At 45.5% G+C, this 23,915-nt stretch overlaps 1 long non-coding RNA gene across 1 annotated transcript; it reads right to left on the reverse strand.

Moving 5' to 3' along the window:
- Nucleotides 1–20,364: 20,364 nt before the first annotated feature.
- LOC308481142 lies at nt 20,365–23,532 on the reverse strand. Its single transcript, XR_013988476.1, has 3 exons — nt 23,340–23,532; nt 21,938–22,161; nt 20,365–20,632 (listed from the first exon to the last, which is right to left on the reverse strand). It is a non-coding gene; the product is annotated as an uncharacterized lncRNA (long non-coding RNA).
- Nucleotides 23,533–23,915: the final 383 nt, after the last annotated feature.

The following is a 23,915-nucleotide window of genomic DNA, read 5'->3' on the forward strand; positions in this document are numbered from 1 at the left end:
TGCTGCTGTTGTAGCATACATAAAGAAAGTTCTGTCCTTCTTTAACACCAATTGGCCGACAATGCCCAGAAGAAAGGCCTCTGGTTTCTTCAAGAAGGTCTATTTAAATACCTTTTTCAGTTCATTATATATCATTTCCCAGAAAGCCTTAATCCTTGGGCATGTCCACCAAAGGTGAAAGAATGTACCTTCAGTTTCTTTACATTTCCAGCATTTATTGTCGGGCAAATGATAGATTTTTGCAAACTTGACTGGGGTCATGTACCACCTGTATATCATTTTCATAATATTCTCTCTTAGGGCATTACATGCCGTAAACTTCATACCCGTGGTCCATAACTGTTCCCAGTCAGCAAACATAATATTATGACCAACATCTTGTGCCCATTTAATCATAGCAGATTTCACCGTTTCATCCTGAGTATTCCATTTCAACAGCAAGTTATACATTCTTGACAAATTCTTAGTTTTGGGTTCTAACAGTTCTGTTTCTAGTTTTGATTTTTCCACCTGGAAGCCAATTTTCTTATCCAAATTATATGCCTCCATTATCTGATAATAATGAAGCCAATCTCTCACTTTGTTTTTTAGTTTCTCGAAACTCTGCAATTTCAATTTGTCTCCTTCTTGTTCCAAAATTTCCCAATATTTCGGCCATTTGGCCTCCATATTGAGCCTTTTCAGAGCTTTCGCTTCCATCGGTGACAACCACCTTGGGGTTTTATTTTCCAATAAATCCTTGTATCTTAGCCAAACATTAAACAGTGCTTTCCTGACAATATGATTTTTAAATGCTTTATGTGCTTTGACCTTATCATACCATAAATATGCATGCCATCCAAATACATTGTTAAAACCTTCTAAATCCAAAATGTCTGTATTTTCAAGAAGTAGCCATTCTTTCAACCAGCAAAAAGCTGCTGATTCATAATAAAGTTTAAAGTCTGGCAGGGCAAATCCACCTCTTTCCTTTGCATCAGTTAATATCTTAAATTTTATTCTGGGCTTCAATTGCCTTCATAAGAGACAGCAAAGCAGCACAAAACTACATTAGAACCTTTTAAAATCCAGCAAGATCATTTTTTCCAGGGGTTAAAAGATAATTGTTAAAGCCCTGGGAGATAAAAAGCCCTAAATGGCCTCAGCCCAGTATACCTGAAGGAATGTCTCCCCCCCCCCCCCATTGTTCAGCCAGGACAATGAGGTCCAGCTCCGAGGGCCTTCTTGCAGTTCCCTCACTTCGATAAGTGAGGTTGCAGGGAACCAGGCAGAGGGCCTTCTCGGTAGTGGCACCCACCCTGTGGAATGCCTTCCCACCAGATGTCAAGGAAATAAACAACTACAGTGGTACCTCAGGCTAAGAACTTAATTCATTCTGGAGGTCTGTTCTTAACCTGAAACTGTTTTTAACCTGAGGAATCACTTTAGCTAATGGGGCCTCCCGCTGACGCCGCCACGCGATTTCTGTTCTCATCCTGAAGCAAACTTCTTAACCCGAGGTACTATTTCTGGGTTAGTGGAGTCTGTAACCTGAAGCATCTGTAACCTGAAGCGTCTGTAACCCGAGGTACCACTGTATCTGACTTTTAGAAAACATCTGAAGGCAGCCCTGTTTAGGGAAGTTTTTAATGTTTGAAGTTTTATTCTGTTTTTAATATTCTGTTGAAAGCTGCCCAGAGTGGCTGGGCAGATGGGTGGGGTAGACATAATAAATTATTATTATTATTATTATTATTATTATTATTATTATTATTATCGTTGTTTTTGTTGTTGCTGCTGCTGCTGTTGTTGTTGATGATGATTTTTTTACAAGGATATCCACCGAACGGGCACAAGGAACAGCATTTGAACAGAGGTGCCAGGCAATCCTCAATAATTAGAATTTCAGTTCTAATTTCAGCTCAGCTGGTTACATCACTTGTTGTTGTTTAGTCGTTTAGTCGTGTCCGACTCTTTGTGACCCCATGGACCAGAGCATGCCAGGCACTCCTGTCTTCCACTGCCTCCCACAGTTTGGTCAGACTCATGTTTGTAGCTTCGAGAACACTGTCCAACCATCTCGTCCTCTGTCGTCCCCTTCTCCTTGTGCCCTCAATCTTTCCCAACATCAGTGTCTTTTCCAGGGAGTCTTCTCTTCTCATGAGGTGGCCAAAGTATTGGAGCCTCAGCTTCACGATCTGTCCTTCCAGTGAGCACTCAGGGCTGATTTACTTAAGAATGGATACATTTGATCTTCTTGCAGTCCATGGGACTCTCAAGAGTCTCCTCCAGCACCAGAATTCAAAAGCATCAATTCTTCGGCAATCAGCCTTCTTTATGGTCCAGCTCTCATTTCCATACATCACTACTCGGAAAACCATGGCTTTAACTATACGGACCTTTGTTGGCAAGGTGATGTCTCTGCTTTTTAAGATACTGTCTAAGTTTGCCATCGCCTTTCTCCCAAGGAGCAGGCGTCTTTTAATTTCGTGACTGCTGTCACCATCTGCCGTGATCATGGAGCCCAAGAAAGTAAAATCTCTCACTACCTCCATTTATTCCCCTTCTATTTGCCAGGAGGTGATGGGACCAGTGGCCATGATCTTCGTTTTTTTGATGTTGAGCTTCAAACCATATTTTGCGCTCTCCTCTTTCACCCTCATTAAAAGGTTATTTAATTCCTCCTCACTTTCTGCTATCAAGGTTGTGTCATCTGCATATCTGAGGTTGTTGATATTTCTTCCGGCAATCTTAATTCCATTTTGGGATTCATCCAGCCCAGCCTTTCGCATGATGAATTCTGCATATAAGTTAAATAAGCAGGGAGACAATATACAGCCTTGCCATACTCCTTTCCCAATTTTGAACCAATCAGTTGTTCCATATCTAGTTCTAACTGTAGCTTCTTGTCCCACATAGAGATTTCTCAGGAGACAGATGAGGTGATCAGGCACTCCCATTTCTTTAAGAACTTGCCATAGTTTGCTGTGGTCAACACAGTCAAAGGCTTTTGCATAGTCAATGAAGCAGAAGTAGATGTCTTTCTGGAACTCTCTAGATTTCTCCATAATCCAGCGCATGTTTGCAATTTGGTCTCTGGTTCCTCTGCCCCTTCAAAATCCAGCTTGCACTTCTGGGAGTTCTCGGTCCACATACTGCTTGAGCCTACCTTGTAGAATTTTAGGCATAACCTTGCTAGCGTGTGAAATGAGTGCAATTGTGCGGTAGTTGGAGCATTCTTTGGCACTGCCCTTCTTTGGGATTGGGATGTAGACTGATCTTCTCCAATCCTCTGGCCACTGCTGAGTTTTCCAAACTTGCTGGCATATTGAGTGTAGCACCTTAACAGCATCATTGTTTAAAATTTTAAATAGTTCAGCTGGAATATCATCACTTCTACTGGCCTTGTTATTAGCAGTGCTTTCTAAGGCCCATTTGACTTCACTCTCCAGGATGCCTGGCTCAAGGTCAGCAACCACACTACCTGGGGTGTACGAGACATCCATTTTTTTCTGGTATAATTCCTCTGTGTGTTCTTGCCACCTCTTCTTGATATCTTCTGCTTCTGTTAGGTCCTTTCCACTTTTGTCTTTTATTATGGTAATCTTTGTATGAAATGTTCCTTTCATATCTCCAATTTTCTTGAACAGATCTCTGGTTTTTCCCATTCTATTGTTTTCCTCTATTTCTTTGCATTGCTCGTTTAAGAAGGCCTTCTTGTCTCTCCTTGCTATTCTTTGGAAATCTGCATTCAATTTCCTGTATCTTTCGCTATCTCACTCGCACTTTGCTTGCCTTCTCTCCCCCGCTATTTGTAAGGCCTTGTTGGACAGCCACTTTGCTTTCTTGCATTTCCTTTTCGTTGGGATGGTTTTAGTTGCTGCCTCCTGTATAATGTTACGAGCCTCCATCCATAGTTCTTCAGGCACTCTGTCCACCAAATCTAAATCCTTAAACCTGTTCCTCACTTCCACTGTGTATTCATAAGGGATTTGACTTAGATTGTATCTTACCGGCCCAGTGGTTTTTCCTACTTTCTTCAGTTTAAGCTTGAATTTTGCTATAAGAAGCTGATGATCTGAGCCACAGTCAGCTCCACGTCTTGTTTTTGCTGACTGTATAGAGCTTCTCCATCTTTGGCTGCAGAGAATATAATCAATCTGATTTCGATGCTGCCCATCTGGTGATGTCCATGTGTAGAGTCGTCTCTTGTGTTGTTGGAAAAGAGTGTTTGTGATGACCAGCTTGTTACATCACTACATAAATGCAATATTACAATATTAAAATATTATATTATGTAGTTACATCACTACATAAATGCAATATTACAACCACAGATGAAGCACTTCCTAATCCAAACATAGGCACACTAAGATGACCAGGTGGACAAAGCCATTTTAGCTGATGTAGAAAAGGCTGGAATGTGGAGAGCTGGGGAGTTTATGTGGGGAGAATGTTCAATAGTCAGGGTTCTGCTGTCAGTAGCATAGCTGGGGGGGCGGGGCTCACGGGGCAGCCACTTACCGTGGTGCCTGCAGTGCACCTGAGCCACGCGGCTCTCCTGGAAGTGATGCGGTGGCTCAGGTACCTGTGCCTCCCCAGAACAAGGGCAGCTGAGGGGGAGGCAGCAGGCAGAGCGGACTCCATTCAGGCTCCGGCTCCATGCAGTGCAGCCTGCCCCAAATCGCCCAGCCCCATGGATGGCTTGCCCTGCCCCCTGGGTGTGGGGTGTATGGACAGGGCACTATGCAGCATTCTGCTGCTAGCATTATAGCAGACATTTTGATAAAGGGGAAAGCAAGTAGGGCGAGAGCCTGCTAAAACTATTGTTGGGAGCAACAATGCAGCAACATTCTAGCCCTCAAGGCAGTGACAGGGGATAAGTTAGCTCACTTTCCATTTTCATGCAAATCTACCTAATTCACGCTTCCCGAACTAATAAGCAAACCAAAGCACAGAGATCCTTTGAAATTCACACTTCACACCCTTTTTAATTTTTTTTTTAAAAAAAATAGTTTTCATTAAAGTTTTTTGTGTTACGATATAAACAGATAAAGAGGAAAAGGTACGTCTATTGTTTCCACTTTCAGTTCGTGATCTTTTTCACAGTTCGTTTACATTTAGGGAGACACTTTTGCCATAGACATCTTGCATTTGGGGGGAAAGGGAGGAGAAATGGAGGTATTGTTCTTTCATTCTATTGCCTATTATTAGTGTAGGGGGGTTGTGTCAGCATTGCATGGGTAAATCCTTTGTTTATGCATTCATTTTTATTGATAGTGCAAGTGGTTAGGGGGTTCCGCAGTCGGTTGGCTGTGCTTAACTGATTGCAATGTGGTTTGTTTGTGTATGTTGGTGGGGGTGGGGTAGTTGTTGGGTCAGGTTAGCTATATTGATTTGTATGCTGTTGTGGGATAGGTTCTTCTCCTGTTGTGCTGTGAATGTGCTGAAGGGGAGCCGTATTGGGGTTGAGATGCAGTTCTCCCACCCAAAAAAGGTGCATAGATTGCTGCAACCATGTGCAAAACGACATTGCTATGTGAAATTGCTTTCCGAGGTGCATTTATTAGGAGAAATACGTGCAAATGTGCATACAGTATCTGGTGCCGATCTTTTTAAAGAGAGAGAAAAGGTCACAGAATGATGTGGAAATGGTGGGACTTCAGAAAATGAGAAATCGAGAGAGACCAAAATTGGCAGATCTGTCCATTGCTGCCTCAAGGTGAGGCTGGTGTCACCCTGTCAACCAATGAGCCATTCAGCTGGTTACAGATCTCCCCTCTTCTCCATTGGCAGGCACTCTGCTTACCGGTGCCTTTTCAAAAGGCACTATTTACTATTGTTCAGCTGAACAAATAATGACAGGTACATGAAATAGAGTCTGTGAGTCTCTTGCTCCTGTGTCTTGCCTCGCCGGCTCCTGGCGCTTCCTTGCAAAGTCCCCTGAGATGAGCACACTTGGCACATCACTCTGTCACACACATCCATGCTTCAAAGTACTTTGCTCTGTTACTCACTGCAGAAGTGAAAAGCAGGACACAGCGCACGTTATCCATTCTTTCTTTTATTTCTGTCCCATGTGGCCAGTAAGCTAGAACCAGGAACCATGCAGCTGGAGTTTTGGTTTGTTTGATTGACTGATTTAATAAAGGTCCCAGGGTTAGCTTTACAAGAATGAAGAACAGAATTATAAAAACAGATAATGCTGTTACAACTGTAAAAACAGGTGAAACAGGTCCAAAGAAGAGGATAAATTCAGGAAAAGAGGAGTAAGGTTTTTTTCCTTAAGAAAAATAGGAGCTCACCATGAAGTTGTTACACTAAGTCACTGGGCAACTCGGGCACACACCAATAAATCACAGAGCCTAGGGCTTGCTGATCAGAAGGTCGGCAGTTCGAATCCCCGTGATGGGGTGAGCTCCTGTTGTCCGGTCCCTGCTCCTGCCAACCTAGCAGTTCAAAAGCATGTCAAAGTACAAGTAGATAAATAGGTACCATCCGGTGGGAAGGTAAATGGTGTTTCCGTGCACTGCTCTGGTTCGCCAGAAGCAGCTTAGTCATGCTGGCCACATGACCCGGAAGCTGTCTGTGGACAAACGCTAGCTCCCTTGGCCTATAGAGCGAGATGAGCGCGCAACCCCAGAGTCGTCTGCGACTGGTCAGGGGTACCTTTACCTTTAAGACATGGATGCACAAAGCATTAAAAATAAATAAATGGGACTCCTTGCATTCCACAATGCTCCTCTTTTCTTCCCTCCTGCCCCTCAGAGCCAACAAATCACATGAAGCTGGGCCTCTGCAGCAGAAGCCCCTCCTCCTCTTTGCCTACTCTTCAGCAGCCTCTATGAGATGCCCATGGAGATGCCATGGAGAGGAAACAGAATGCTCCCTTGTGGCCATCACATGTGTTGCTCAGGCAGCGGCGGGGCATATGCCCACACTGCCCAGGGCAGGCGCGCTCCCGAGGGGGGCATGGCATGGAGGGTGCCCTCCCAGGTGCGGGATAGTCGCTCGGGTGCCTGGAGTGGCACAAATGCCCTGCCAGAGTGAGCTGCTCACGGGGGCAGAGCGAGCTGCCCATGGCAGACATTGGGCGGTCCACCCGCCCACGACTCCCAAGCCTCCCCAAGCCGTCAAAACGAAGAGAGAAGGGGGGTGCCACCAGCAAATAAGCACGGCTCCCCCCCTTACCCCGACGGCGCGGGGTAGGCTTGGGAATCGCGGGTGGGCGGGCGGCACGCTGAATGTCACCCCCTCAGTGAGGGCACCCGGGGTGGTCTGCCCCCACCGCCCTCTCCTTCCTACTGTTAGAATTCCTGATCTATGATTGCAGTCATGGGGTTTTTTGTCTTGCACATGACAGTATATGTTTTGACTCCACAGACTGGGAAGTGATGGAGACAGGATGTTTGTGTTGTTGTGTTCCGTGAAGTGGGACTATTGTCCTTTGTTCTTTTTCTCTTTGCTGTCTGATGCTAGAGAGAGAGGGAGCCATGTTGCAGTGCTCCGTGTGTGTTTATATGTAAATAAAGTAGAATAGCCAATATGCTGAGTTGCTGAGGTCTGTTATGCATGATGCGCAAACTCTGCGGATTCCTAAGTGTGCCAGTGTCAGTTGGCATCAGTCGCTGTGATGTTCGGGCTGAAGAAAGCTTATGAAGTCCCGAACGATCGACCAGGAGAGAGGGAGCATGCCAGTCGGGCATGTGTCTCTGCCAGAGTCCTACTCAAGTGTAGGCTGAACACCTGACACCTACACTCCTGTGCTCAGGACAAGTGCCAACTCATCCTCCTCCCTAAGCTTGGCAGCCGCAGCTCTGGAAGAGAAAATAGGGACATTTTGAGATCAAATCAGAAACCGGAATGGCTTTCGTAATTTCTGGACTGTCCCTGGAAAAATCAGGACACTTGGAGGGTATGCATTTGTCTCTGAGATCACATTGCAAGTTGCTTGTAAACTGAAGTTTTCTGAGATTCCCTACTAAGAATCTAGGCCTTATATGTGAGAGTTTATTTTCTTTTCCCTCCACTCTCGGTTGACTCCGTTCTCAAGAACCTCTTTGCTGTGTCATTCTGTGGGTTCACCTCCTCCTCCTCCGCTGCCCTTTCTGCATCTCTCGGTACATGGTGTTAGCACAAGTTGTCACCTCAGATACTGCAGCTAAAAAGCCAAGGAGAAGCGAACAGGAGGAGAGACTGAGCAGTGTCTGAGGAAAAGGTCAACAAACACTGTCAATTTCTGTTTTGGCCTGGAGCCTTACTAAAAAACACAGCATGTAGGACAAGACTCGACATCATGTAAGTTGAATTAACTACAGGGGCACTGCATTAAAGTATGCTTGGGAAAACCTCTGGAGACAGAAAAGGAAGAGGGGGAAATAGGTCGAAGTAGATAAATATAGACCATCAGAAGGAGCCAAGGAGAAAATTAAGACAATTGTTTCAGGGCAGGGATGGATGAAGTTGTTATGTATACTGCAGAGCAGACTTCAGAATTAGACTACAGCTCCCTCGCTGTCTGGGGCTGATGGGAATTATAGTTCAAAACGTTTGAAGAACACCAGGGTGCTGAAGGCTGCTGTAGAGCAAATGGCCTCCATACTGTTCCACACTAGCTGGTAGTGGGAATTTTGGGGTCCATGTTACTTTTGTCACCCTTAAGCCTATTTTGTCCCATTTCTGTATTTTTATAAATTCAGTTCAATACAGTCTGGAGCCCATAATATTTTGGAAGTGCAACATCCAGTAGATAAGTCAGTTCCGCTGTGCACATTGGCTCAGGAAATGTGGATGGTGCTAGTTATTTTTTTACAATTATTTATTACATTCATATCCCACCTTTCATCCAGGGAGCTCAAGGTGGCCTACAGACTGCTCCTTCTCCCCATGTTCTTAAGTCAGCCGGGATAGCTCAATTGGTTAGGACGTGGTGCTGATGATGCCAAGGTTGCAGGTTCGATCCCCATAAGGGGATGTGTGTTCCAGCATTGCAAGGGGTTGGGCTAAGGCAACAGACAGAGGGAATGAATAATTCACTATATCACCATTACCTAAAAAAATACTTCTTAAACAATTGCAAGAAAACAGCAGCAGCAAGAAAACCATGCAGGAGATAACTCCAATCAAATCACAAAGGGGAAAAAAGACAAAGGGGGGGGGGAGGGAATCATCCTTAGTTCTAATAGCAATCAATTTATTTCTGGCTGACCACTGAGAGAGACAGGATGCTAGATAAGAAGAATACTGTGGATTGAAACCTTATGTGCATAACAATATATATTTGTTTTATAAAATGTGATTAATTTAAATGGTCAGCTACCCATCAGAGGAGCCAGTAGAAAGCATGGTTTAAACAAACTAATATTCAGGCTTTCTCCTGACTGTAGAGTTACAACACACAGGAACATTTATCCCGATATGAAACACTCCGTGTATATACATCCTTATTCCCACTTTATTATAAAATTAACCCACAATGCAAAGTGTTAATTATTGAAAATAAGCACCTCTACATATTTTATGGCGCCCATAACGAACACGTTATTGCACACCAGAGATTCACTATATTAAAAAAGCCCCCCAAATTACTCCTATCAGTTAACAATATTATTATACTTAAAGTCTTGATAAATTATTGAGAAAGCTTACTACTGTGGGAGAAGTGTAAATCGAAGAGGAAAATGGAACTGTGCTTCGCCGGCAATGATTACAGCTCAGGTTGTCTCTAGGGTAAGTCATATCTTTATGAAGACTGACTTCTCTTTTTAACAGCTGTTAAGAATTCTGGTTGATATTCAGCTGCTGCGGTGCAGGAAGACTCTGTCCAGAATTCTAAACCCTTGCGGGTTTTCAATTATAATTAATGACTATGTACATAATATAGTATTTCAATTTTCTAATATTAATGCAATATTATGCATTATGGGAGCTGTTTGTGCGTGAGAGGGATTACACACAATAAATGTGCTGCCCTGTGAGGAAAGCCTGCAGTGTTTGTGGTGTTTCAGTTTAAAGGAAAGTCAAGTCAGAAGTGACAAGATAGAAGTTTATTGAAAAATAATAATTATCCATGCCATGTAGAAAGCGGACAGAGAAATGGTTTTCTCCATCCCTCATCATGGTTAGAACTCATCCAATGAAGCTGAATGTTGGGAGATTCACGACAGACAAAAGAAAAATGACTTTTCTGCATTGCATGTATGGAACTCACTCCACAGGAGGCAATGGTGCCACCAATTTGGATAACTTTCAAAGAGGATTGGGCAAATACCAGTTGCGTGGCGAGTTCCCGCCCCCTCCCAGGAAGAAATAAAGACACAGACACCAAGAATTAAGGTTAATGGGCGAAATAGGCCACAACTTTATTGATTACAGGAATGAGCGGCATTGGCCCCTATCGACTAGCCGGCTTCAGCCCTATTGCATGAAGACCGGCGAGGGTTAACTACCAGTAGGGAGAGTCCTGCTGAGGCACGTCAACTAGGAACTCCCCCTGAGTCACCACTTGGGGGCGTGCCTTGGGCCCACACCTCCATAGGCTTCGGACAGGGCAACGCCCCCTGGAGTCCTTTATCGGACTACCTTCCTCTGTAGGGGGAGGTGATGGCGCTTCCCTCCCCACATGCACTTAACCCTCCCTTGCCAATGCCTAACCGCCAATGCCGAGGAGTTGTGACGAGTTGCTACGAGGTAGGTGAAAAACCAATTGGCTGTATATGCCAATTACCAATTGGAAAAAAATCCTACCAGGCCCCAAGGCGACCAACCGAAGTCCATAGCAAGTCAGGGAGCCTGCCTAAAGGGAGGGAGGGTGGGAAAACCGAGCAGCTGGCTGGCGCGGATGCAAAAGAGGGGGAGACTCGGCCACACCAGCTCTAAATAAGATTAACCACGCCCCCTTCCCCAGCCAGCCGATTGGATGGCGGGGAGGATGACGCGGCCGAGGATTCCCCTGGATCTCACGGGGGCTGGAACAGCCCCCGCACACATGGGATGGGCGTGAAGCCCACAACCCCACCTCCTCCCAAGCTCGGAAGTGGCTTTGCTGGAAACCACAGGAAACGACCATCTCTCTCTCTCTCTTAGCATGGAGGAAAGTTCAGCTACTTTTCTTGCTTGTTCATTCAGATAAGACTGGAAGAAGTGTTTCACGTGACTTCTGTGGGCATTCTTGCGTTAACAAATCAGCTCTCTCCAGTCCTACCTGTCCTCCTGCCGATGTACCTCACAGCTAATGTACTCACACCTTTTAAGGTTCACTTTGTGTTTTTAGCCTTAGTGGGATTCCCATCCCCCCTGCCCAACCCCTTTCATCTCCTTCTCCTTCCAGTACAGTTGGCCTTCAAGTCAGGGAAGACAGATGCCAAGGTAACCTTCTGATCTCATTCATTTATCTTGGGAGATCTCTCAATGTGATTGCATTCAAGATGATTTCAGGGGGCTATCGCTCCATGTCATCTTTTTTTTTTCTTTTTTCTTTTTTTCTTTCTGCTTCCTTGCTTGAAAGAATCAGTGCAAGTTAGATTCACTGCTGTGATACCTTCTGTGTCTGGAAAAGCAATCTCCCAGCACTCTGTCCCACTCTCACACTACTGGAAATAAGACACAGAGAGTCAGTCACCTGAAACTGAATCAGACTATTGTTCCATCTACCACCTACTCTGTATTTCTTACTTTGTTGCTCCCTGCCTCTCTGCTCCCTGCACCTTGTACCCCATGAAGCTATAACTAGGGACTGTTTGAGTTCATTATCCCAGCCACACTGACTGTTCCTTCCTTCACAGAAGCTGACAGCTTTGTTCCCTGAGAGGTCAGAACATTTGTAAACACCCCATGCCATGACAGCCTAGCCTATCAGTGTTGGTCACATGGTGACCACAAACAGAATGCAACATATGTCAAGAGCTGCCTTATACTGATCCAGATCACTGTTCCATTTACCTATTCTCATTTTCTGCTCCATGAGAACATAGGAAGAGCCATGCCAGATCTAGAAGTGGTGTCCACTTCTTATAGTGGTCAACCAGACCACTTTCCCTTCAATGACTACTAGCCATGAGAGCTATGCTCTGCCCACACAGTCAGAGGCCATAACACTTCTTAAATCCAGTTGTTGGAAACTGCAGGAGGGGAGAGTGCTTCTGTTCTCAGCTCCTGCTGGAGGGTTCCCCATAGGCATCTTGGTGGACACAGTTAGAATAGGATGCTGGACTTGGTGGGCCATTGGCCTGATCCAGCACTCTTCTTTTGCTCTTATGTTCGCCACCATTTATACTCACCAGCATCTGTTGTTCAGAAGCATCCCTGAATATTGACCATGCTGGCTGATGGGAGTTGTAGGCCAAAATGACTGGAAGTAGCAAGGTCAGAAGGCTGGTATTCTCATAGTACCAGGAACTTCTGATGAAGTTCTCACAGGTGTATTCCAGCTCTCTCGCCTGAGGCATCTTCACAGGAGGCTGTCAAGGGATGGACCTTGACATTGTCTGTGTGCATTGTCTATGTGCTCTGCCACTAAACTCTGGTCCACAGTCATGTACCACCCAAGTTTTGCATGAAAAGCTTTGAAAAGCCCAAGCTGCAGGATTCTCTGCTCCTTTCAGATGTTCGGATAATGAAAAACTGAGAAAAGCAGGTTTGACTTTAGTGGGTATTTAAAAACACCACCCCCAAGTTGTGGCAAGCAGATTTGCTTCCAATTAATTCTTTAATTAAATGTCAGCACCCAAAGCTCGTGTTCCTTTCTGTGCAATGGCAGTTTATCACTGTGTTCTCACTGGCTAAAGCAAATTAGAAGTGAAGAGGAACTACAAAGCACTCTAAGGCTTTATTAAAAGAGGGGAGGAAATCTGAGGGGCAGCAGTTCTGCAATTATTATTACCAAGGACTATATGTCAGCCAGTGGACATTGATCTGTCATGACACAATCCTGGCTGAGCAACATTCCTCATTATGCCCCGGCATGAAAATACACTGCGTATGCAAAGTGACTATGGAAGTGTGTTTCTCTCTCTGTATGTGTATATGGATTTCATAATTCACTTTGACTTTTGCATTTACTGGCTCTCCCAAGTTTTCCAAGCATATTAGCTTGAGGCCAGAGCATGACAAGAGACTGTGGCATTGTTACAGGTCATTGGGTTGGGTCCTCTGATAAGTTAGCTTGAGGAACTTCATGGAAGGAAAGTTTCCCATCTGCCCCTCCTCTCTGTAGCCTGGTGTGCCCCTGAAAAGCTTATCTGGTAAGGGGGAGTGCCCCCTGGAACAATATGGAATGTTCAACAAGTGGCTACTGGGGAAGGGGGAATTGGCCAAAATAGGGGTTAGGCCTTTGTAAATATTTTGGATAAGTCATTTCATTCTTGAAAGCTTGGGGAAAGCATGGTAGAAAATTTGATGGTGATGCCTCTGAGACTATTGTGAAATGGTTGGGCGAAAGTGGAGTGACAGAATAATGATGCCAGGGCAGAGACTTCAGGACAAAGGAGAAGATTGATGCTATGCCAAAGGCAAGTTCTGAACAAAGTGAGTGGAAGCCAAGGTGATGGTGGTGATGAGGGAAAGGATACCCCAAACAGAAAAAAAAATTCACTGGGAAAAGATATGGAAAAGGTAAACAGAGAAGAGCATTACAGGGATGAAATAGAATCTGTCTTACCTCAGAGGAGGTGAAGACTGGGAAACAGATTGAGGACAAGGAAAGTATGGAACATGCTGGCTCAGGCGAATGGCCCATCTAGTCCAGCTACCTGTTCTCACAGTGGCCAAACAGATGCCCATGGGAAACCCACAAGCAAAACCTGAGCACAAGAGCTCTGGCCCTTCCTGTGGTTTCCTCTAATGGGTATTCAGAAGGATACTGCCTCCAACCATAGAGACACAGCACTGTCTTCATGGCTAGTAGCCATGAGAAGGACCTGGGGCTATTAACTCCAGTGGCGAGCCAGAAAGGATGGGGGAAGGCCAATTGGATTTAATAGGAACCACTACACTTCAGAGAAGAATACAGACAATCCTGTGATGAAGAGGATGCCTCTCAGAGTAAGGACATACAGTCGTACCTCGTTTTGTGGGCAGGATCCGTTCCGGAGCCCCAGCCGCTAGCTGAAAAGGACGCAGGGCAAAGTGCTGAGTCTGCGTGAGCAGCAAACCCGGAAGTAACCTGTTCTGGTACTTCTGGGTTTGCCGCGGATGTTCACCGGAATGGATGCTAGACAAGGCGGATGTTCATGGAGGTGTTACTGTACAAGGCGGTTTCTAGAGTTAAGAAGCACAATAGCGTTCTCAGGAACCACGGGTCCTCTAGAAGAGGATATTCTTACAGACATTAGTAGTAGCAGTGGTACATTTTCTACTATGCCTTTCCAAAGCTCTTAATGAAAAGATTGCTGTTGTGGTGACCTTTGATTAATTGATACACCTTCTGAGTGATCAAAAAGTTCTCAGGTAGCAGTGCTGGGAAAGATCCTGAACTAAGACCCTGGAGAGTGAACACACCTGCCTGAGTAAGCAGAACTGGACTAGGGGGAAGGCACTTCTTAGATCTCAGTGGTATACTTATTCACTGATTGTTGAGACTTCTGAAGGACATATGACTTTAGTGCTGGGAAGAGTTGGCTCAGGCATGAATCAAACAAGGAAGCAGAGGAGCCACAAAATATGATTGCGAATTTATGGCTGGCAGCAGGGCTCATATCCATCCCCGTGTTCTTCCTCCTTCTCTGGCTCCCCACGCTTCTGTCTTCCGTGGTGATGGATGAGAGTTCAAGCCATGAAACACACTGTCAGACTAAAACCATTTGTCACAGAGGATGATGGCACTTGTCTGCACAACGATCCCAGGTCTGAGTCATGTCTTGTCCTTCTGACTAAGATGTCATTGCTATTTGTCACAGTCTTGTTTACCTGACAAATCAGGATGCCACTTTGCTTCCAGGGGTCAATGGGCAAGGGAAGGATGCTGACCTTCAGGAAGACAGTCCAGTTACTCTCAGCATCAAGGAAGGCTTCTTTTGCCATCTGAAACTCTTGGGTCGAACAGCAAGAGGGTCTCAGATTTGCCAGTTTCTGCCTAGCTGGGCAATTCTTAAAGACAGGGGTGAGGAGCCCCTTTCAGCCCAAAGGCTGCATTCCCTTCTTGGCATTCCCTTCCAAGAGCTACAGGCCAGAGGTGATCAGGGCCAGAGGCAAGAGTGGGTGGAGCAACAGGTGCAAATGTTAACCTTTGTACACTAGGCAAGTTTCCACCCATGCTCACATGCCCCTCTCTACCCTCCATCCAGAGGCACTGTTAGAGTTCAGGCCAAGCAAAAATACCTGGATTACAAAGTAAGGACCATGAGGAGTGTGGCCTGGGGAAAGTTCTGAGAACCAGATAAAGTCATGGGGGGGGGGGGGGGCTGCATTCACAGGACATGAGAAGATGCTGGCTGCTGGATCAGGTAAGAGGCCAATCGAATCCTGGTCTCCCAGTGGCCAACCAGATGCCAAAGAGAAACTTGAAAGCAGAATCTGAGTTCAATAGCCTGTCCTGTGATTCCCAATGGACTGGTACATTGCATCATAAGGACAGCCATGCTCCGCTCATATACTATGTAAAGAATGAAAGTTTACTGTCTCCCCACCTTCCATTCCCTTCCAATTCCTCTCCCCCCCTCCCCCTCAGCCCCATATTGCCTATAACAGGCATGTCCAACTCCCAAGAGACTGCGATCTACTGACAGTATAAAACAACTGGTAGTGATCTACTCATTGTCATTGGAGGATGGACCAGAGTTGTTGGGCTTTTGGGGGGGAGCCAGAGTTGTCCAGCTTTTTAGGGAGCCAGAGTTAATGAGCTTTCTTTAGGGTGCCAGAGTTGTTCAGCTTTCTTTTAGGGAGACAGAGTTGTTGAGCTTTTTTGGGGGGGGGTATAGAGATAGCTCAGGATCCTAAGGTCAACCAAGATCAACCAGGGACACCCCACAATCAACCAGTAGATCACTATCGACAGGTTGGACATGCCTGGCCTATAACATTAATGTCTCAAACTGACTGTACAAAGGACTCTACGATTTGAAAACAGAGATGCTGAATGTACTTTTGTTACTTATGGAAAATATTTTAATGACAACCTATAAAAAATAAAAAAAGGAAATAAAATAAGGACAGACCTGCTGGATCACACCAAATGTCCATCTAGTCTAGCACCTTGTTCTTCAGATGCCTACGGGAAGTGTTAACGGAGAAAACCAAGGGCTCCCTTGGACAAAAAAACAAGGACACCAGCCAGGAATACCAGAGCAAAACAACAGCCAGTAGGCTTGGTCTTTATTGAAGACTGTAGCAACAGGACTCCTACCTGCCACAAGGTGGAACAAGATAGAAGCCCCGAACAAAAGAGCCCCCAAACTTTTATTAGCTGCTAATCCCCATGTTATACTCCCCAAACTACATCACTAATACATCATGGTTACATAATGAAAGGGGAGGTCTGGTGGCAGTAATCTGAGCATCCTGAACCCTGCCCCATGGTTCTCCTTACCCTCCACCAGGACCTTGTGCAACAGCCCTCTCCCCACTTGTGCACTCCAGGAATTATTATTCAGAGTCATACTGACTCTGCCAGTGGAGGTAGAAGGCAGCCGTCATGGCTAGTAACCATTGATAGCCTTGCCCTCCAGTTCTGATGCTGAACCTGGATCCCCTCCTTCCAAACCCATGAGCCTCTGTGCTCATGAAACAGCTGCTATATCTCTCTTTCAAAGAAACAAAGATTACAAAGAGCCATTCTGATCTTCTTTGTAATGCTTGCAGTTCAGGCAGATTCTGTGATCAAAGAATGCATTGGCCACTGAGAACATATTCAGTCTGACACAGCCTCCCTGGGCTCCAAATTAATCCCTTTTTTTTTTAATCTTCATGTTAGCCAAGAACAGAAGTGTAAAATGTAGCCATAAACAGTTGGACCTTGTCCCATTATTAGGCTTATGCAAACATTAATGTGGTCCCCCCTCCCCCAGTTTTTATTCGAAAGATTGGAGGATTTAGCAAAGGATTTGTGTAGTTCCCTTGTTCTTGGGAGGCTTTTGTTGCATTTCAAACATGAATTACGCAGAAATTGAAAGAGTTTGGGGTTGCTGCTGTTGCTTTTTTTAAAAAAGAGAATTTAGTACAACCAAAAAAGAAAAGGAAAAAGACAACATTTGCATCCAGAAAGGCAGATTAATATGCTAATACACAAATAGTAGATAAAACTAAATATTTCAGATCCATCAGATGCTTATTGTCATTTGCTACCCTCACAACAGATTAGTTTTATGGGTAAATCTATTGTAGCTGCATTTCAGATGTGCAGATTTTGTTTTCATTTTATTTTTTAAAAGGCTGTTCAAGATTTATTAGTTTCCATTAGAGTTGTACAAAGCAAGATCTTGTGAATGCTTTTGCATCTTTGGATTTTAAGTAGGTTTGGCTGACACTGCGGTGAGTTAACATAACCTATTTCTAGGAAAGTGTGAAAAGCTGTTTATTTTATTTTTATTTTTGCAGATTATCAAATCTTCATGCATCCCATCCTGACATTCTACATGCCGTGGGGTTTCAAACCCTGGTCTCCCAGGTCATAGTCCAACACTCTAGCCATTATGCCATTCTGGTTTAATGGGCCTGCCGTCTGAATCACTTGCGCACCTAGCCGCAACACATGTGAAGCTCCTTAGCATGTTCCCTATGTGTCAGGGAACTGCCATCGGCACAGAGGCGAGAGATAGAGGGGGAATTGTGTTACAGGGAGCCTCCGAATATCTTGCGAAGCACTTCCTCTTCCGGCGTGGAGGAGACCCCCACCTCCAGTGGAGAAGAGGTGCAAGAGCCAGAGTGTGATGGCCTGGGATTCGGACTCAGAGGCTGAACCTGAGGAATCCCAGCCTGCACAGGAGTCCCCGCCTCCAGAACCAGCTGAGCCGGGGCTGGGGCCTGAGCCTGAAGGGTCCTCATCTGTGCTGGATCCTCAGGTGCAGGCACCAGCTGAGTCTGCTCTGGCCCCTGAAGTGGTGGAGGACCCATTGCCTGCAGGTGCTCCACTCTCAGCCCCGTCAGAAGAAGAGGAGGTTGCCTCTGGGTCCAGTAACCCTCAGGGCAGAGAGGCGGAGGGAACTAAGTTCCTGCAGGAGGAGGGCTTGCCTCCAGGCCAGGAGAGGCGAGTCACCTGTGGACCGGGGCCGCCCTATGCCTCGGGGCAGATAAAAGCCAGTCAGCCCCAGTCCCAGGTTGCGGGAGTAACGTTGTTGCTAGCCTGTTCCTGCCTGCACCCTGTCCTGCTCTTCTGCCAGAGTTCCTGACCCCACCTGCCTTGGACCCAGCTACAGCTTTGATGGACAGCCTCCATACCGCACCATCGACCTCAGACTGGACTCGGACCTCGCCTCTCGGTTAGCCCCTGGGACCAGCACACAGAGGATGCTAGAAAGAGCCTTAAAACCACGCCTGAGCAAGCCGGAGAGGAGGGAAGCACATCCCTGCCTTCGCCCATCATGCGCAGTAGTCTGAAGCCCAGGGAGGGGCGGAAAAGGCTGGGGGTGATGAAACTTTTATGTTGGGAGAGGTACAAGAACAGACCACTCCCGGATTTTGCTAGCGATTGAACCAGACATGAACTTATGATGCTCTGCACTGTAAATAGTTTGCACCAAAATAAAGCCTGTAAAAGACAGGTCGTAGTCCTAACCGCATCTGATACTATGGCTAGGGATTTATTTACTCCACATATCATGGGATCGACAATGGGGCTTCTTCCAAATGTGCTCCAAAAAAAGCTATGGGAGAATGTCACCAAGCTTGGGAAAAGACAGTCAGGCCATTGAATGAAAACTGTGCCACAGTGACATCGTAATGTAACAGAACTAATAATGTATAAAAACCCACTACTCATTTTATAAGGAAAAGTTCTTTCCAGTAATTAAATCAGCGGAGCAGAGAAAGTCAATTATGAGGCTCCTGGCCCATACACTACGGAAGCCAGTCAGCCGGCCAGCTAGGATACACCAATTCCTCCTGGAACAGGGGCCTTGATATTGTGCAGGCACAGCCTTCTGCCTGAGGATGCAAGAGATGTGCATGGTTTTCTGGTCCCCAAGGGAAAGCTGCATATTCACAGCTACAGATAAAATGACCACATATAAAGCAACAGGATTCTGGAAAGTTAATCCGAATCTGCAGTTGAAGTGATTTATAGTGCACCATATGATGGTAATCTGATTACAGAGGACCACAGGGGTTGACATAGTTTTGATGTTTTGAACAACTGCCTGGAACCATGGGCAAAATGGACTATTGAATGTGAACAGCTGTCATTGATAGAAAGCCAATCAACAGAGAACAACACTAAGTAATGCTCTACTTAAAATAATTACACAATCTTTCCCTTCCTACTCATGCCTCTATCCTACCACCAACATCTTCTGTTGCTTCCCTGTGTCTATATTAGATTGTAAGTGGCTTAGGGTAGGGACTAGCCTCAATGGCAATGTTCTGCCTCCATTGTCAGAGCAGGATGCCTCTGAATATCACTTTCTGTGAATCATGTGTGGGAAGATAGTGTAGTGGCACTCATGTTCCGCTTGTAGGTTTCCCAGTGACTTCTGGTTGTCCATTGCAAAAACTGGATGCTACACCAGGTGGACCTTTCACCTGAACAGGCAGAGCTTTCCTTTTGAGCCATCATACCTGGGTCCCCCCCCCCCAAGCATCATGTATGTAGCCTTTGTATATACCGTATTTTTCGCCCTATAGGGCGCATCGGGCCATAGGGTGCACCTAGTTTTTTTGGGGGGAAATAAGGGGGAAAAATTATTTCCCCCCCAGGCGCGGGGCTGGGGCGGGGGAAGCCCGAGCTTCCCCCGACCCCAGCCCCCAGAACAGGCTGCTATCCGCAAGCCTTGGGAGCCCGACGGGAACACCCGTAGGGCTCCCCAGGCTTGCGGATATCTGCCCGAAGCCTGGGGCGCACTCCGCTGCGCTCCCCAGGTTTCAGACTGCAGGCTGCTATCCGCAAGCCTGCATTCACCCCATAGGACACACACACATTTCCCCTTCATTTTTGGAGGGGGAAAATTGTGTCCTATAGGGCGAAAAATACGGTACATAACAACAACTGCTAAGGGCCATTGCAATGACAGGCTGATCAGCAAGTTGAACTAGGAATGACATGAACTTTGGCCAGGATGCAACGTAATGCATGAAGTAGACTACGTTGTTGTTGTTGTTGTTGTTGTTGTTGTTGTTGTTTTAAAAAAGAATGCATATATTATCCTGGTTTCTTGGTATTATAAGGGCCATGCTATGAGATACATGAAACTTCCTTTCTAATAGTATGCTTTTTCAGGAAAAGCAGGTGTGTGGGTCCTCGATCCATAATCAAAACGTTCTGTGTGCGGGAAGAAAGCTTTCACCCTTTCCTCCCCATACTGATTTGAAGGTGAAAATCATCTCCACTCTCAACAGCTGATGTAGGTACATTTATGGTGAATAGCACCTCCACAGCACACAGCTTTCAGTGTATTTGTTTGTTAGTCTTTTATGGATACCACAGGACTCGTCGTTGTTTTTGTTGCACGAGGCTAGCATAGTCACATACAGGACTTTAGTTTTTAATATCCCATTCTTCAGCATGTTCCTAGGATGAGTTACAAAAAGGTAAAACAAATGGTAGGGACAAAGGGGGGAAACTCAAGAACATTAGCCTCCACAATATAAAATATAAAAGAGAAGCAAAGCCGTTGACTAAGCCATATCCCACCTTTCTTCCCCATTATTATCCTCTGTACTTCCCTCTGATGTAGGTTAGGGTAAAAGATAGCAATGAGCCTAAGGTCACCCAGTGAGCTTTGTGGGGATTTGAATCCTGGTCTCCCAGTTCCTAGTCCAACACTCTAACCACTATGCCACACTGGTTCTCCTTAGTTGCTTTGCTGTCTGGGTGAATGCTAAAATCTGATTTCATTGTACTTCATGGAATGAAAGCAGTTGTATTCCAATTATTTCTCCACTCTCTATTTCCATCTCTAAAGTTGTAAATCTAAGGAACAGACTTTTACTAACTGCTTCGAGTCAGTGTTGGGATCCACTATCTGGATATTACAGTTATTATTTCTTTCCCCTACTGTTCTGCAGGATTGGAAATGCTTTTAGACAACAGAGGTGGGAAGCATAAAGTGCTTGCATTGTGTGCAGCTGGGAATAAAATAGCATTAAATGATTATTTACTCAGCAGGATGGACAAGTTTTAAACCTTACCACTGCACTGGCGTGCTTCAGGCAAAAGGAAAAGTTAACACTGCTTTAAATATTGTCACAACATACATTGCTGCCAAGTGACCCCCCAACACACATACAAAACAATAACTGCACATGGAATATGAATATTAGTTGGGAGATCCTTTGTCAACTATGGCTTAGTTCCTGTCTTATTGAGACGGCATGATAGTCTCCCAAAGTACTTTAAAGAAAAATTAAAAATGGTCCCCTTCCATGGCCCTAGTCATGCATTTAAGTAAATAAGTCTGGGCATAATGTGGTAGGGGAGTGGGACTGTGTACACTGCTTCACATCTAATGTCTCCTTCCCTGTCCCTTCCACCGCTGACATTCCTGTATTGAGCAGGAACTCATGAAGGAGGATTATTTGCTTAAATCAACTTACAATCCTCCCTGAGATCAGGGATCCCAGTTACAAAGAGGTTTAGCAGTCCTCTGAATGTGATTATAACCCCCCACCCACCCCTCAGATCCAAAATGTAATGGAACTGTGCATGTTGGGATGTTGGGAATGCCCTGTTCTCTGGTTTCAGTCCCCTCTCTGGCTCAGACTTGCAAGGAGGAATCACCCAGGGGTCTGTCTCCCCCTACTTTCTGTCCAATGGACACCCTCTGATACAGGAGAGACAGCTCTTCAGAACAGGTGGAGGTTCAGAGTAGCCAACCTTCAGTAGGTCTCTGTACTTTGCTGAGACAACAACCGTCCTTGGCTGAGTTGCTGCCAGTGTCTGACACAGTGATCTGTCCAGGGTCCTGATGTTTTCCCTAATCTGATCCCACACAGCCCATTTTGACTTAGCTGTATCCGGCATGGCTCTTTGGACATGACCCTGATGATACAGCATTGCTGATGCTTCATACCAGCCTCCTCTGGGAGCCATGAGCTGAGCTGAAGAAGAAAAAACACAATTAGCACAAATCCAAATGGCCAGAGCTTCGTCTGTTGTGGAAGTGATGCTGAACCAAAACAATGGCAAAGCCTTTTGTTTTGTTGGTTATTATGCTGCTTCAGAAATGGGTGAATCAAGACTAAGGATGGATACAGATGAATAGGTAAAATGGTTACTCCACTCTGTGAAACCCGTGTGAATATATTCTGGCATGCAGATTTTGACATAGACGGCTTAGGACCAGCCTGTGTGTGCTGCCAGGTTGCTGTCTATTGTGGGATTGTGTTACTCAAACAAGTTACTTTCTGGCAGAGTCAGCATGACATCAGCAGCATCAAAATGCTAGCTGTATTTCCCTCCATTTAATCTGGATTTACACTTTTTTGAGGGTTGGGGATCTGATAGATTTTAAAGGGGGGGAGCTGTACCAATGACCCATTTGCAATGTCTCAACAACCTATTTAAAAATTAAGTCCTTGTGTAGAACCACCCCAGATTACCTGAAGGATCACCTCTTCCCACCTGTGCCTACCCAGAGACAGAGATCATCCTCTGAAGTCCTTCTCTGACTTATTCCCCATTATGTGAGATGCTGGTGTGGGGAGATACAAGCTTGGGAATGGTCTCCCCATCAAAGCATGTACAACCCTCGATCCCTCCAAAAAAACTTAAGATAAAGATAAAGGGACCCCTGACCATTAGGTCCAGTCGTGACTGACTCTGGGGTTGCGGCGCTCATCTCGCTTTATTGGCCAAGGGAGCCAGCGTACAGCTTCCAGGTCATGTGGCCAGCATGACTAAGCCGCTTCTGGAGAACCAGAGCAGTGCATGGAAACGCCATTTACCTTCCCGCCGGAGCGGTCCCTATTTATCTACTTGCACTTTGACATGCTTTCGAACTGCTAGGTTGGCAGGAGCAGGGACAGAGCAACGGGAGCTCACCCCGTCACAGGGATTCGAACCACCGACCTTCTGATCGGCAAGTCCTAGGCTCTGTGGTTTAACCCACAGCACCACCTCTTATCAAATTAATTTTTGTAGTCCTTTTTGCAGCCACTGGTTTGTCTATCTGTTGATACTGATGGAATAAAGGAGGAAGGAACTCTTCTCATTTGCTGAGACAACTGGGAGAGTGCACCCATGAATTTAAAAAGATGAAGTGCGAAAGAACATCTACCTTTTGGCCTTTCCTTGGATGTAGAGCCAGACACACATCCCTATCCGTGAAAGCCTCAATTCGGTCATGTGGGTACATGTTAGAACTGCTCCATGTCATTTTGCCAACGAGTGTGCCAAATTGGGAAGGCAAAAAAAGGGTGACTCATTTTGTGACGGGAATACAGCTCCTTCAAGGCACCCACCTCCGTTTCAGCTCGGCAATAACACTGACATTTCACAAAGCTTTGACTTTGTTTCGTCGTCGGAACTTTGTCACGGAAACCTTTCATAGCACAAGCATCATTCTCAGTGTTGACCTCTGCTTGGCTAAAGGTCAGCCACATTCTAGGTTTCCGTGTAGGTCTAACATTCAGGGATCTGTACTAGAGATGACAGGGAAACATTTCACGAAAGCCTGCATTACAAAGCGGCTGGCAAGCATATCTTATCCTTGTGCTTCTTTTAAATGAATCTAGTAATTAGCTTAAAGACCAATTTGTTTCTGTGTGTTTACTTTGCATTATCCATGCTCTATGCAGTTACAGTTTCCAGGCTATATGAGTCAATGCGCTACATAATTCAATAAAGCTAAATG

This window comes from Podarcis pityusensis, assembly GCF_964106645.2.
Source record: "Podarcis pityusensis genome assembly, chromosome: 7".
NCBI lineage: Eukaryota > Metazoa > Chordata > Lepidosauria > Squamata > Lacertidae > Podarcis > Podarcis pityusensis.